This window comes from Cyanistes caeruleus, chromosome 13 (genome assembly GCF_971803275.1).
Source record: "Cyanistes caeruleus chromosome 13, bCyaCae1.hap1.1, whole genome shotgun sequence".
In the NCBI taxonomy this organism is placed as follows: domain Eukaryota; kingdom Metazoa; phylum Chordata; class Aves; order Passeriformes; family Paridae; genus Cyanistes; species Cyanistes caeruleus.
In genome coordinates, this window is record NC_141713.1 from 14,527,808 (window position 1) to 14,540,425 (window position 12,618).

The window sequence follows — 12,618 nt, forward strand, 5'->3', positions numbered from 1 at the left end:
AGTTATTCATTGGGGTTTTGATACAGAAAATAGGATGGCCTCTTCGAATGTTTGTAAAAAAAGAAATAAAATCTCTTTTTTAAACCAGATCTAGGGAGACCAAAGCAGCAAAAAAGATACTAAGATACTAAAATCTGAGATAAATCTCAGATTCTTTTGTGTAGAGGCAGATATAAATTATCTAGAAATATATCATCTCGGCTGGGAGAGGGTTTTTAAATTATTGTTCTTTCAGTTGTGCTCTGTAAAATTAGATACAGCACCCAGAATTGTAATTTTGTACGTTTTTAGATGATGTTTCTCCTACTTAAAATATGCTTTTTGGACAATGCAATGATGTAAATTTAGCATGTGGGGCTGCATTCAGCAAAGTGCCTCCAAGGTGCTGGATATTGATATTTTCACACAAGATAAGGCATTTCAGAGCTGCCCCTGCTGCATTTCCATGTGGCTGTTTCACACCTTGGCCAAGTTTTCTACCTGTGCTTTGAGAATGTGAGCAAATTACCAGCAGCAGCACAGCACGGCGGTGATGAGGGAGGGAGGCAGCACTTCAGACCCAATTTCAGAAGTACCTCTTTGTCTTGTGCAATCTCGGGCCAAACTTCTTGAAATGCACCGTGCCTGCTGTGGATAGAAACTTTGTACTTGGCAAACAGTAGCTTAATTTATGCCTCAGTTTCTTCTGAAATATGCAGGTATGAAAGGAGTCTGAGGGGAAGCAACACACAGTATTTTCTTTGTCGTGTACCATGAGAGTTTTCTTAAAATGAGCTGCTAGTACAGTTAAGACTGTAAAACAAAGAAACCACCCTGCTAGCTTTTTAGCTTTTGGTTCACATTTGAAAAGCACATTTTCTAACAAATCTTTGACACTTGGTTTAATTAAAGAAATGCTGGCAAAACACCAGAAAATTATCAGTCTGCCAGCAGATGTGGGCTCACATCTGCCAATAGCAAAGCTGTGTCAAAGCTGTGCTGAGATAACACACTTCTGGAAATGTGTAAAGGGGCCGATTTGGTCCTGAAACCACCTCTACGGGCAATTAAAACATTGACTAAGATTTTTGGCAATGTTTCATTCTTATGACCTACAGTAACTGGCAAATGCTTTTTCCAAGGCCCCATATCCCTTCTTGATTCTCCAGATTCAGACATAATTCATAATTAGTACTTTCTCTGTGTGCAATACTATAAGTTCAATTCAGTCCAAATAATGTAGTTGTACTCTTGTTTTCATTTTTGGTAAATGGAATTTACCAATTTACCACTTTGGTAAGTGGTTCTATATAATCATATTAATCCTTTGACATCCCAAAGGACAAACACATCTCCAAAGAAAAATAATTTAAATACTTGTTTCTGAAACACTAATGTGAAAATTGTTCTTTCCTTTGCAGAGCTTACTCTTAAACATATTGTGTCCTTCAATATGCATAATCTATAAATTCCAGTTCTTTACACAACATGCCACCACATCTGCAGTGAACTCTGAACTTCTGCTCTGAACTTGTCTTGTTTCTCCTGAAACCTATAGAAGTTCCAAGTCCAAGTAAGAAAGTGGAATACAGGGTCCTTCAAATGTTAAATTTCCAGCTAAGGTGTTAGTTTTTGCATAGGCAAGGACCCTGCTTGCCCCATAGGTACTACCTCAGATCAAGGCAACCTAGTTTTGTCCAGCTGAACACACATTGAAAGAGTGTCTGCCAACTAGAAATAAATAAAAATATATATATAGATACACACATGTATATGGCATATTAAATATGTCTAGATATCTGTGGCACAAAATACCAGACACAATTCAAATAGAACTGATGCTCCTGGAAAACCAAAATGTGCAAGAAACTTTAAAATGCATGTGAAGAGCAGCTTTGCAGTAAAAACAGTGCTAGCCAGCTCTGGTTACAGTGCACAGCCACAGACAGTGCACTGTAAATGTCTAGCCTGACATGCAATGAGAATTTCCATCTGGGAATGCAGTGGTATCTGCACAAGTTTATGAGGATGGAGCACCTGTACTGGCAGACTCTGTACTGCCTCAAGCCATGAATTTACACCTCTGTGTCTGCTGCAGTGGAGACAAGCAGAGTAATGACAGTCATTGTAAATTCTAATGTGCTCTCCTAACCACAGGTTCCAGGCCATGCAGAGTCTGTGGCAGCAATAGGGGGTTGCAGCCTTTCTCTTCCTCCTCACTCCTTCGAAGGGCTGCATGTCACAGATGGCAAAGACCTTAAGATGTGTGCACAATACAAAATCATTCTATTCTTACCCCAATGCCATGCAGGCAGCAGTGAGTTTGTATTTGGACCAAGGAAGATGGGTCCTGGCAGATCTGCAGGGTGCCTGCCTTCCCGAGCTACCTGCTGCCCTCTCAGCCTGCAGCTTGAGAACCCTTCCTTCCAGTAACCATTTCAGCTTTGCAACAAGAAGGTCCTCTGAATTTAACTAGAAAAGACTTTGAAGTGTTACACAAGCCTGATCCTTATTAACTGCAATCCATCAGACACATAAGACATTAATGCATAACGTGGCAAGTGCATCTATTACTGCTTCACGTTTTTTCCATTCTGTAGCACTTTACATCTGAGAATGCAGTCTGTCTAATAATGGGGAAGAAAGCTCAACCAAACAGATGGAAAAAGAAGTATTTCTGCTTAACTTCACAGGTTTGTGGCTTTTTTCTTTTTAAATTCTCACTGACAGATCCATCTGATTAAAGTGAAATAACTTATTTTATTTCAGATTTACAGCAACTTGTAAAAGATTCAAGTCCAGCTTTGGTTTTAAATAAAATGTTAGTCACTCATCCATCCCACACAAAGCATCTCCAATGATCTAATGTGCATGACTGGAAATGTTTGGAACCACTGCCTTAGGAGGGGCTAATCAAGCAGCTATAATAGGAAAATTAACAGTACAGCTCATCAGCAGTACCAAAAATGTGTCAAGAAAATACTCTAGTTCTGTTTAATGCTAAAATTTTACAAATACTATTCCAAAAAAGAAACCAAGCAACCAACCAACCAAAAAAATCTGAGAAACAATAATTGGTTTCTACAGGATGGAAGCTGAGTAATTAGAAAATGGAAGGCAAATACTGAAAACAGACCATGCTGGAACAGGATACTATCTGGTGTAAAGTGATACTCAAGTATGTCCTGAAGGCAGGCCTATGTCAGTTCACACCTGCGAACTGAAGACTGTTGCTAGTCTTTTTTGATCCAGCAAAAGGCCATATGACTGTCTTTTTAAAAATGGTTGCTTTTTTTTTAACATTTTAACATTTTTTTACATTATTTTTACATTTTTAAATGTAGTTACTATTTTACCACCCCAAATTTTTTTTAGTACCCAGGCCCCTGAGCAAAGAGCTATTTCAGTATTGAGATTGCAGTTCACACAGAGTATTCTTTCCATGCTCCCAAGCAAGTATCAAAAGCTTGCCATTTGCAGCAGAAATCATAACTGCTTTGTACAGCTGCTGTTCCCAGTCCCAGCAGTGCTATCACTTTTCTACAGAAATGTGTTGAATAAAAAAGTCCTGCAGATACAAGAATCCCTCCAATCAAACATCTGTTTATAGAAACACTACATAGCGCTCAAGGTGCCTAAACTGCCTGATATTGCCTCATTTAAAGCTATTTCCATTTCACACAATCTCGTTCAAAGAATAAAGAATGCCTTCATATGGAAGCTTTCAGCTTCATCACATTGCACTGTCTCATCTGTCTACATTATTCAAATACACCTGCAAAAATGGAACATGTTTTATTAGTCCTTCTCAGAAAATGGGAGGTTCATGTACTAAGAATAGCTGCTTTAATACACTAGCTGTAGCCTTCTTTATACTAGAAATATCAGCCACTCCAAAACCCTCTCTGAAAGGCACCACCAGGATCAGCTGTGAAAGACCCTGAGACAAACTCATGCTTGATCCATCTTTAGTAAAGTCTACAGATTTTAAGCAAAGTTCATGTATCTAGTCCTCATAGTTTGTAGAAAATTACGCCACTGTGATAAAACATCTACTCTAGGGCTTCCAGCGGTATTTTATTACATTTTTTAAAAGTATTGTTCTTCTTGGAGCTGCCTGTTCTTTCTGGGGAGCACCTTTTTGGTGACTCTCATTCCACCAGTGGGCAGGAGTAATCCTCCAGCAGTTTTCTCTATGAAAACCCAATCAAGCTCAATGGGAACTCAATGGCACACATTCCATTGAAATGACTGGTCCTTGTGTGGGAGGAGGCACCACCTGAATGGTCCCGCCAGGAGCACTAAAAGTTTAAGGAAGTTCCTGATACCACGATAATCTACTTTTTAATTAAACATTCATATTGCAGCAGTAATCACAGTATTTTTAAAGAACAAGCTCTAGTCTAAGTAACAAGCAGACAACAGAAATCTCAATGTGGTGTTAGATGAGAGAAACACACAGGCAAATGTACAGCTGTTACTACAACCAGGGGGAATTTGAAGTAAGTCTGTTGGAACAATTCATTTTGTTGTTTTTTGTTAAAAAAAAATCTACAATGTGGAACAATTTGTTTTCCACAGAAAGTAAACATCTTTAGAGCAATGTAAATGCAACTTAGAACAACTCTGAACTTGCAGGAACCCAGCGGAACAGAAATTGCAGCATTATTCAGATTTTAGAGATCTTGTTCCCATCAAAAATGAGTTTCTGATACAACACACACTTAAACTGTTCCTGTGGTATATTATTTCCTCCTAGGTCATATACTTCAAAGAAAAAAGAAAAAAGGCACCTCAAACTAACTGGCAGATACACGTGTCTTATTTTAGAATGGTTTAATATAGCTGCAGCTGGTAGCACTGTCCATTTACTGATGAGTTTGTCCAACTTTAACCTCTCAGACTAAAACTTTCCGCTCCTGTTATCTGTTTTAGTCTCTTGCTTTTTTTTGACTGAGGCAATGCATCCCAGAACGAGCCCAAAGAAAAACAAAAGGGAAAAGTGTTTTATTTTTTTCCCATGATGCCAATATTCTGGGTTTTTTTTTCCAAATGTAATTGCCTATGCTATTTTAATGAGTGAAACTATGTCAGCCAGGAAAGTGAGTTTTTTGTCGAGAATGCACCCTCTGCTTTTACTATGGAAATGCACTCAAGTACAGTCAGGCCACAAGAATTTAGAAAATAATGCTGATAATGTACTTTGTACACCTTCAGTGGAAACTCGTTAAAGTTCTGCATCTAACCTAGAGGAGCAATTTGTTTACAAGTTCCATACCTGAGGCTCAGAGAAGCTGAGAAACTTTCCAGCAGTTATTGGAAAGTGCTCTTGAGGTCTGTAATAGGGCAAGGACTGAAAATTAAGACACCTCTCTTCTGCTTTTAATGAGCACTTGAACCTGTACCTAAAATGCATGGAATACTTCCGAAAAACAAATCTTGGGACTGGCATTCAACAGATGAGGCTGGATAAGCAAGCCAGCTGAAGGAAGGTACTGAGAAGAAGAAAGTGGAGCTGGATGAAACTGGAAAGAAGCAGGGAACTAAGCAGAAAAAGGAGAAAAGGAGGCAGAAGAGATGGGGAGAAAAGATTGAAAATATGAGAGAAGATACTACGAAAGTGAGAAGTGTGACTGAGGAGAAAAAACAGTGGGCCAGCTCCAGGAAGAGGGAAGGAGCAGAGATAGGCTGCCCGTGGAGAAAGGGCACAAACACCTGCAATGAGAAAGACCTAAGCACACCACAGCAAAGCATTTTCACTGCCCTGTGGTACTCACAGAGGGCAAACCCCTCTGCCAGTGGCTCAGCAGCAATGATCCAACGAGTTCTGTGAATACTGATGGATCACATGGTGGCATTCTGCTTTTGAAGGCTCTTTTGGTTTGTTAAAATGCTATAAGGTCACAGGGTGCTGGGCCTTTCAAGAATGTTTAATCTCAAGTCAGAGGCGACTGTCCATGCAATTACTGTTATCACTTGGCTCTTTCTGCCTGTGAGGTCCACTCTCAATTCCATGATCACATATCATTTACCCCATGGGATCTCTGACTTGTTCAGCATGAAGAACAGCCTCACTATGGAGACTGTTAAGCTCAAAGGGTTATTTACACAATCTCTGTCTCATTCACTGTAAAACCTGGTAGGTATAAATGGACATACAGAATAAGGAACGCAAGTCTGCAGTTTCTAGAATAGCTACTCTACCAGTTTTGAGGGAGAATATGTCACCTATGGTGCAATTACTTAACCTAATCCTTTCTCAATTTGTGAACTATGTACTTTCTGTTTTGGGGGTCTGACTGAAAACCTCTGGACCTGATTTTCAGATGAGCTGCCAAATCGTAGTTACAGTTTCGGCAATGCACATTTTGCTTTGACTACTGTCAAGTGATAAATATGATACTGAAATTTATGGGGAAAAAATTCAATTCAAAGTACTTGACAAGCAGCACTAATTATGCAACACTTCTCTTAAACCTCATTCTTCCATATGCCAGCTTCATTTCCTGCAACAGATTAGGTTTTGCTACAACACAGCAGCTTTGTGAATTTTAAAGCAAACACTGCAGTAATAGCATCAACAGCTAGTCCTCAGAGAAGCCTTTTTTTCTCACCTTCTGCAAGGAACATTTTTAAGGCAGGGAGCCGAAGGCTGAATAAAAGGAGAATAACATTGAGTAGTATATCACTCATAACTAAGCACTTGATTTATGCAGGGACCCTGGGGTAAAATAATTTACTACCAGATAATTAAGTAGTTTTCTTAACACAAGACTTATGAGAGGATTGCTCACAAAATTCCATTTTTGTAAGCTCTAAATGTCTGCAGGTTTGATTTTGTCCTTCTGATGGCAAACTAAAACCCCACATCATCCCAAAAAAACTGTCCTCAGAAAGTGACCCAAACTGAGGTCTCAAAAAAGCCACCAAGACCATCAGTCTTCCTTGCTGTCCTTAACAAATGAAGATGCAAACAGAAATTCAGGAGCAGCAGTATGTGGGTTGGCTGGCAACTTGCTGAATGCTGCAGCCAAAAGCCAAAGCTGGTTTGCAGAACGAGGCAGGGGATGTTTCCTTGGCCTCCCCCACTCCAGATCACCCAGTGCCTCCCTAACACTGCTTGGCAGATATAAACAACACGGGATTGGTTTTTCCACAAATGTAAGACAAGAGTTTGAAGTTAAACAGCCTTACCAACTTACCACTAGAAGGAAGCTCTGTTTCACTAATTACACCTGTATGTCTCTGCATGTGCAATACGCTGCCCACAGAGGTGTTACTTCTGGACAGACAGCACAACTGATGAAGAAGATGAAGTGCAAGATGAGACAGAGCATACCAGACTGGTTTGGGTTTTGTTGTGATTTTTTAATCTCACCACAATTTCAATTACTTCTGGGGATTGCATTGTTCTGTTGGCAATTAGCTCTTAATGGATTTATGTAAAAGGTTTGTTTACCTGCTCTGGGCACTGCAGGGCTTGCAGTGCCAAGTTTCTCTTAGACCACTTCTGGGGGAGAGGGTTTGCACTTCTATCCCTAGTCTTTGCTTAGGCAAAGGAACACATGCTTGTTAGACATAATTTGATATTTATGTTTCCTAACTTTCTACACAAGTTTTGGCAATTTGCTGTTTCCAAGCTCTGCTTAAAAGTTCTAAAATTTAAAACAAAAACAAAAACCCCATAATAAAACCAACACACACACCCCCCTTTCCCCCAAACCTTCAAAACTAAAAACTCAACAGCACCACTAACAGACAACTTTTTCAGTATCCATAGCTTAACTCTGGCAGCTTTTCCTGCACCTCCTTCTTCCTCTACTCAGCTCGGTCAGTACAAGAGATGACTGGGACTGTACTCATGGTAGTTTCACTGCAAGTTCCTGTATTCATGTAATGTATGTTCTTTTCCTGCTATCTGTCTTGAAAATGTCTTAAACTTTTGCACTGATATCAGCAATAACTGAGCTAATCTCTTAAAAATACCAGGAAAAAGCTACTCCTTTCATGTGCCAAAGCAGACACTGACATCTGACAGATGGTGTTTTTTATACCTGTAATTAATGGGAATATTTAACAAATATTTATAAAAACAGCATTAAAAAGTTATTTGCAAATTAGCCATGATATCTGCAGCCTCCTCTGCTTTGAAAATCTGAATACAATTAAACTAACATATGAATAAAAAGCACATTTCTTGCTCAAATTATGTGAGCATTGAAAAATTCCACACCGGAATTTCAGACAAACGCTTTTGTCAATTTGAATAGACAAGAAGAAACAAAGACAAGCTGGAATAGCTTCAACACTTGCCTACATTGATAAATGACACTACTCAAATTTACAATACACTATTAAACAAAACTGCAAATGTATCAGAAACGCAACCGTCTGGTCGCAACTCTGAAGTCCCAATTTTCATTGATGAGCTTCCTCTTTAAAACCTGGCACAGAAGTTACATCTGAATGATAACCAGGAAACCTAAATCCCCCTGAGTCCTGTTCTACTGCAGAACACAAAGCCCTGCTCCATTTCAACAAGCATCCCAATGAAGTTTCCAAATCACTCCACAGGATTTTAAGTGCTAATGCTGCCATTCATAACTGATGAAGTGATAGAGTAACTGTGGATCTTTTTCCTCTTTCCTCTTCTCCAAGACACATGTATTCCATTTAGTCCAAGAATTAGCAAGGTAACTTCTCAGACAATTCCAACTGCTACATGAAATCTTCCATTCAAAGTTCACAAAGAACTTTGGTTCTTAGTAAGGAAAGAAAAGCTTTAGGCAACTGATTTGTATTTTGATTGTGAGGCACTTATAATAATTATCAATATAATAATATAATTTACTTAGATTAATTATTAATATTTTTGTCACACAAAAATGAGGGTCTGAATCTTCATTCCACTTGAGGCAGACTTCTCCAGCTACATCATGCAACCCATGCAACAGGCTCAGAACTTCAAATTAAACCTCACAGAACCTTTCCTTTTGGTCCATGCTTTTATAGCTCTTCTCACAGCAGGGCATGACTCCTGGACTCCTAGAGGTTTAATGAGTTTAAAGTGGCTTAGATTTATTGATCAAACTAAACTTTTTCAATTAAAACCAACAAATATCAAGGTTTTCTAAATTGTGTGATTTTGGACTTATTATCAACATTTTACTACGTTAGTAAGTAATTAATCTAATAATAATTTGTGTAAAACAGCTAACTCTGTGTTACTGCCACAAGTACAGAGCACATTTGCATAATAGCACTCTTGGAGAGACCTTTTAAAGTTACCCCAACATACTTTTCCTTATGATTTATGGCAAATAGTTTCCCATAATTATTTAAATTCTAATAAGAATGTCATAATGCAAAATACTTTCTAATCCAGGGATCTCAGATGTTGAAGGGGATGTCATTTAACCACAGTGCAGAGATACAGAGGAAACAATTGTGGTCCTAGAGCTCCATCAAAGATGTCTCTCTGTGACTCTTCTGCACACAAATGACAACTGACCAAACTACATAAGACCCTGTAAGAGCAATATCTCTGTGCCAGTCTCTGGTAAGTTCAGCCTGTACTGGTGACAAATCATTCTGAATTAATATTTACACACCCCTGCTGCAAATAGCAAAACATTCAAAAAGAAAGCCCAAAGTAATGCAAGCTTTCAATAAGCTTCCTATACACCCACAGAATGTCAGACTACCAAACCTACACACAATCCCACAGTGTTTGCACGGAAAATTCCTCACGTAAAGTTTAAATTTCCTCAGGAAAAAATATGTCATCTTAACCCCACTTTGCCACTTATGTCAAACACCTACTCTATACAAATCTCAAAATGAGAATAAATAAACCCTACAGTAACTCCTTGGGAATAAGAAGGGGCTTTTCATTAAAAAAAAAATAAAATATTTACCTAAAAGCTACATAGGCTTTTGTTAGTCTTCACCTCAATGTGGGAGCATCCCAACTACATTAAAGAGGGCAAAGCACTTGCCAGCACCCCATATCAGTTCTGAAAAGATTTGTCTGGGAATTATATTTGAACATTCCAAATTTGAATGTTCCAAAATTGAACATTTCCATTTCTATCTTAGGTAAAACTTGAAACACTGGAAATGTTTCCGTTTCTACAGAGTGGAAAATTTTCAAAACTGCTTGGGCAGAACACCAGTGAGCTGGTGGATGGCCCAAGATCCCAGGTGCCATGGGACCCTGCCAATGCCTACCTATATGCTTAGGTGACAGAAAAGCACAGTTTAATGGACTCAACACATTCCTGCAGAACATTGTAATTCTATTTAATTCGGGTTCTGCATCCAAAAAAAGCCTTTCAATGACAGAGTTGTAACTCAGCATCAGTATCATCAATAAGACTGTCTTGAAAATCAAATATTTTCATTTGTCCCATCACAATAGAGATAAGGATTGATCCTGAGTCTTTAACCTCACCTCATCTCTTCAACTATAAAACTTCTTTCCATTTCCAAAATTGTCTTCTCAGCTATTTCCCATTCCCTGCTCAGGTGCTGTTCTCAAAAGCTCTGCACACAAGAGCACTGATCCAAACAGAGGGCTCTGACTCAGAACCACCAGCTGGATTTCCCATAGCTGTGCTACCACATTAATAGCAGCCATAGCTGAAGAGGCATGCCAAGAAAGTAAAAGTAGTCATCGTCTTATGATCTGTCTAGATACTTCTCCACAACACAACTGACTTCTTGCTAAACACCAGTCACATAAAATACTGAGAATATCAACACAGTGTAACTGGAGACATGACAGTAATCCACATGAACCAGTGGGCAAACCAGCAACCAGGAACGGAACTGGACAAGTTCAGCAAAATGTTACCTATGAATATTTCACTGAGCCCTCAGGGGTTACTCTTTCATACATTTTACCTTGACTTTTCCAAAGTCCTATATGAATTTGGTCAAAAATTCATACCTCCAGCACTATCTAATGAAAATTTGGATATTACATCCATTTAACATCACTCTTCATGCTGAAACTACCTTAAATAGTCTGGAATATCCAGAAGCCTGAAAGGTTGGTTCCTTGTGTGCACTGCCCAAGTGACCTGCAGCCTGGAGTTCGTTTACAAATACATTCTCACACATTCAGGCACTCATGAAGAGCCAGTGACTTGGCAATGCTCAAGACAATTAATTACAGAAAGTGCTCAGTAAACAAATGTTCCATTTGAGTTACTCCCTTTGTTCTGGTGACAAACCACACAAAGAAGGTTGAATTCTACTCCAACCACACATGCATATCATTCCTTTAATGCAGGGGGAAATAAGAGAGATTTACTCACCACTTCCCTATTTCTAAAGGAATAGACTCTATTGGCAGAATCCTGTTGTATTGCAGGTTGGTTGTATGGCTAATGGTTTCAGAACAGCCAGAGGTGTGTGTGCAGGAAGGAGAGATGTTTACTGCCTGTTTCCTGCCAAAGAGGGTGACAGGCAGCTGTGTGCTCTGAGGTGAGCTTGTATGCAAGGTGCTGAACAGGGGAAGCCACTTATATAATAAGAAAATAGGTTTAACGACCTGCAGGAACACTTGAACAAATACAGGCATTTCCGAGGTTCTCCCTTAGCAAACCTCACAAATCAACCTTTCATGAATCCATCAGTCATGTGAAATGAGTTCAGCTATCAATGAAAAAACAATAAATGTACAATAATGAGGAAATGACCTAATGGACCAAGGTAGATTAACTTAATTTGTTATTAATTAATTGCCCTTAGGAGAAACTGTAGAGGGAGTGGTCAAACACCAGGATAAGGGTTAACAGAATACTTCCATTAAATGAGATTTTCAGTTTTGGTATGCTCCAGGAAGAATTGAAGAAAAAAAAAAGAAATAAAAAGATACTGTTCTCTACTTGCTGGCAAGACCATTGGTACATGTCGCTGCTGATAAATTAAATTAAAGCCTGCGTGCAGAAGCATTTAATCAGGAAGAACAAGCAAACAAAGTGAAACACTATCAGCCTTGTTTTGCTCTCATCCTGGCCTTATACTAAAGCTGTTCTTAGCAACTTCTTTTAAATAATTACGTTAATTACCACATTTTAGGAAGAAGAATAACCCTGAATAGCAATTACAGCCCCTCCAAGGGTAACAGAAACATTACTAAATAAAGAATATCACAATGTAGAGTACTATGCCTAGGAGAAGCTACCTCAGCTACAATTTCTCTTTGCTATTAAGTCTCCTGTACCACAGATTCCTTTACAACTGTATTTATCCAAGCAACAATGGCAAAGAGGCAGCAGTAGCGTGCTCATCTGTGTTTTCTCTTAATCTGTTGAATTCTTGTGTTTAAACAACAGATTGTAAAACTAACATGAAAATATTTTCACTTCTGTTCCTGTCCATCGAAAGAAACCTGCCAATGGCCAAAGCACTCACCAAGCTGACCTGCATGTGCAATTCACAAGCCTCACTACCCTCTACTCTCCAGCCCACTTGTCATTCTCAACAAATGTACTCCACAAACCTTCCTTCTCCATACCCTGGCAATCTCGGATCGCTTCTTTCTTCCACCTCATTTCTGACTTCCTCATCTCTTATCCCTTGCCCTCTGAAAAGAACTCTTTTCCTGGAAACAATTTTGTCACATTAAGT

At 39.0% G+C, this 12,618-nt stretch overlaps 1 protein-coding gene across 2 annotated transcripts in view; it reads right to left on the reverse strand.

The window, feature by feature from the left end:
* THSD4 (thrombospondin type 1 domain containing 4) overlaps positions 1–12,618 on the reverse strand; it is a 248,947-nt gene that overhangs the window by 173,406 nt on the left and 62,923 nt on the right. The window lies entirely within an intron of this gene.